The following is a 3,574-nucleotide window of genomic DNA, read 5'->3' on the forward strand; positions in this document are numbered from 1 at the left end:
ATACTGTCTCTGACTGTACGCTACATTACTCGACACTAGTCTACTCTGAGTAATATAACACATGATGTGCCACTTTCCCAATTCTGTCACTCACTTGTGGTTAAGCACCACCTAGAGCTGAGTGAGCACAGGCTCACCGGCAGACACTACATGCGCCCATGTAAATTTGTTTACCATCTCCTTACCAACACAAGCACTCTATCTAGAGGTCCCTTATAGAAGTACATGCTACACAGTGGGAAAGGAATAAAGCCCCCCCCCCTACCGGACCCCCACTTTTTGAAGGAAAAGAGCAAGTGGAAGAGGAGGCAGGAGTTGTAATCATCCACCTTCACACCAATCTTCCATTCAGTATCTGAGACAGCTGTTCTGAAGAGAGAACTTCTAATGCCTACAATACTCTGCTTAAAAGAAATCCTTTTGTGGATGGGAATACTAATACCTTGCTGATAAAGTTGTCTGTGGTAAGCCTTTGTTATTCTCTAAAAACAACATAGCATCGCCTGTACTAATAAGGCTAACTATCTTGCATAAACTCTTGGACTCACTTAGGAATGGAACTGAGTAGTTTGGGAGAGTGACTGAATACTTGTATTGCTGGGAAGTGGGCTACGGGACTCCAGTATGGACTCGATGGAATCACAGGATAAGTCAAATGAAAATCCTCACTGCCACCCAGTCAATTCCAACTCATAGAGACCCTACAGGACAGAGGAGAACAGCCTGTGGGTGTCTGAGAATGCAGCTCTTTATGGGAGTAGAAAACCCCCTCTTTCTCCTCCCAGGATGACAGAACACTAGAACTACAGAGATCCTATAGTTTAGAGGCCATCGGGAGACCAGTAATCTTAAACATTACAGAGTGACAGGTTGGTTTGATGCTAATGAGAACTAGATGTTTTGCCTCATTAAATACTAATTTACATGAAACACAGACTACAGTTTTAAGGGTTCATGGATTCCCCACAGCCACCCTGAAATTATCTTACATCAACAATTCCTGCCCTAGTCTCCTCCTATATTTTGAAAGTTAGGTTTCTGAGAGAAAGACAAGCAAACAAAAAAGAAGCAAAAGACACCACAGGGGAAGAAGTCTTGGAGGGAGACGTGGTTCCACACACCACGTAAAGCAGTCTCTAGAGCAGCCTGTCTCCCAGTGGGCACACGTCCTCCCGGGAGGAGCCTTCTGGTAAGAGTGCAAATACTTGCTCACTAAAGGCTTCAGCTCCGTCAGAGGAACCTCGAATCAGCAGTCATAAAAGCACGGGAGTGTTCTTATTGCCCGGAGAGGAAGGTGAACATGAGGAGTTGGCAATCCAAGGAAGGTCGGAAGGAACATGGGCTATGAACTGTGCCCTGAACTGAGATGAAGTATGGGGGAGTCTGGCAGTAGTAGCGATGGTGACCCCAGGGTACAGAGAGACAACAGTGGAAGTAGCAAAAGAGTAGCAAGATAAGAGAGGCTGGCCAAGAGCAGAGCAGAGCCACTGAAGGACTGCAGGAAGACGTCCTGGCCACTGGGTAAGGCTTCTCTGCAAGGACTTCAAGAAGAATCGTGAGGGAAGACTGAAAGAAGACTAGACTCCAGCGTGGAGGGTGGGAGCGCCGCCATTTGTATTCCTGTTATGCAGGTAGGTGTTTTGATTTCCTCGGGAAGCAAAGGCTCTCTATGACCAGCCACTTGTGACTCTGGCCGGACATTCCCCACTGACACGTGGCAGGAGTCAAACTGGCATATTGGGTAATTCCCCTGCTGTTGCTGCTAGCTGGGAGAAACTAGTCGTCACAGATTTTGCATCCAGTTACCACAACTCTTTCTGAATTTCAGTGTCCTCATCTACGAAATGGGACCAGGACTTGATGAGCACTGAGGTTCCTTGCAACTTGAAAGCTTTTAGTTCTACCACCAAGTTGGAAAGCTTGGGTTGGGCTCTCCAATTCGGCAAACACAAGTGAGTCATCATTTCTGAACTGTTGACATAAGCACATTCCTTTTGGCTCGGCTGCTTGAGGCAGCGCTTTTCCTCTGCGTGTGTGTGAAATCAGGAAAGGGGAGGAGAGAGGAAGCGCGGAGCAATGCCTGGAATAGACTTAGTTCCATCTTCTACACTTAGGAAAGGAAATGAAAAGGACAATGATAAGAATTGTAGTCATGCATCCAAATGAACTGATGTCCAGAGTGCACTCTGCCAGAACAGGTTTCATAACTGGAAATTCAGAAGAAAGGAGGTTGAGGGTTGAGATCCACTCGCCGCATCCATTCCCCCGTGTTCCATGTAGCTCGCCAGCCAGGGGTGATTTGGCCTGATATTAGCCAATGACAATATCTGGGGAGAGAGAACTTCTCTGCCTATGAAGCGCTCTTGAGGAGGTGGAATTTTCCAGAAGCCTCAGCAAGCTTCCTCTTCAAGCTCATTAAACCAAATTGGTTTTTTTTTCTTTCTTTTTAAAAAATCATTTTATTGGGGGGCTCGTACAATTCTTATCACAATCCATACATCCATCCATTGTGTCGAGAACATATGTACATTTGTTGCCATCGTCCTTCTCCAAACATTTGCCTTCTACTTGAGCCCTTAATATCTGCTGCTCATTTTCCCCCTCCCTCCCCACTCCCCCCTACCTCATGAAACCTTCATCATTCATAAATTATTATTATTTTGTCATATATTACACTGTCCAACGTCTCCCCCTGCCTTCTTCTCTGCTATCCATCCCCCAGGCTATATGTAGATTCTTGTCATCAGTTCCCCCTTTCTACCCCACATTCTCTCCATCCTCCAGGCATCGTCACTCTCACCACTGGCAAATTGTTTCTTATATGTCTTCCTAAACCTATCACGGGCAAGGGTGAGGAGGTTACACTTTAAAATGTTAAACCAATCAGTTGCATCCAGTAAATTCCAATTTCCTGGAATGTGTGTCAGCGTAGATTTAGGGCCCCTGGGGTTTTCAATGGCTGAGTTTTCAGGAGTGTATCACCAAGCCTTTCTGTCCAGGCACCTCCAGGGGACCTCGAACCTCCCAACCTTGCAAGCAAACAGCTTTAACATTTGCACCACCCATGGACTGCATTGGGGGAAGAGGTGAAGACCTGAAAGAAAGAGAGAGAGAGACCGAGAGACCAGTGTGCTGGAATGATGAAGGAGTGGCTGCTGGGTGGACAAGCATCAGTATCTACCACATGATGCATTTCAAGTCTTACTGCATTCTCTTCACAATCACTTTTGAAATACAGTGGAGTGTGTGACCCTGTTCGCCACTTTACAGAGGGAGTAATGACACCCAGGCCACATAGTTGGTTTAGAGCTGGGGACAAACACAGAACCATAGAATCTAGGGCTTCTCTATGCATATTCCAAAAGGCTTAAATATGTGGACTGTGCTTTTACCAAGAAAGTCTACTCCTGGAGATTGTTATAAAGACGGAATAATGAATGCGGCTAATGAGAGGCAAGAATGTTTATCCCAGGAGATATTATTGTAGAACTAGTGTGAGGGTCTAACAATATGCAGTTAGGTAAATCAATGAGGGCGCCTACCTAAAATGGAGTATTACCCAACTCCTACAGTT

The sequence above is a fragment of the Tenrec ecaudatus genome, chromosome 17 (assembly GCF_050624435.1).
Source record: "Tenrec ecaudatus isolate mTenEca1 chromosome 17, mTenEca1.hap1, whole genome shotgun sequence".
NCBI lineage: Eukaryota > Metazoa > Chordata > Mammalia > Afrosoricida > Tenrecidae > Tenrec > Tenrec ecaudatus.